The 224-nt window shown below is 40.2% G+C and overlaps 1 protein-coding gene across 1 annotated transcript in view; it reads left to right on the plus strand.

Annotated features, from left to right (window-relative positions):
- Positions 1 to 224, plus strand: part of LOC116686779 (mucin-5AC) — a 37,757-nt gene that overhangs the window by 20,467 nt on the left and 17,066 nt on the right. The window lies entirely within an intron of this gene.

The following is a 224-nucleotide window of genomic DNA, read 5'->3' on the forward strand; positions in this document are numbered from 1 at the left end:
GCGCGCTGGGTTTACGTTTTTACAGGTATATCTGGCAACCCACCCTGGCTGTCAGACTGCGTTGTTGATAACAACACACAGGCCACAACACAAACAGAAATTTTGTCACAGAAATTACAAAAAGGAGAAAATGCTGGCATTGGCATTGTTGTCGGAAATGATAGTCTTTCAATTTAGCATGTTTCCTTAATATCTGATGATGCATTGGGGTAATTTTTGGATTT

The sequence above is a fragment of the Etheostoma spectabile genome, unplaced genomic scaffold (genome assembly GCF_008692095.1).
Source record: "Etheostoma spectabile isolate EspeVRDwgs_2016 unplaced genomic scaffold, UIUC_Espe_1.0 scaffold48, whole genome shotgun sequence".
NCBI classification, from domain to species: Eukaryota; Metazoa; Chordata; class Actinopteri; order Perciformes; family Percidae; genus Etheostoma; species Etheostoma spectabile.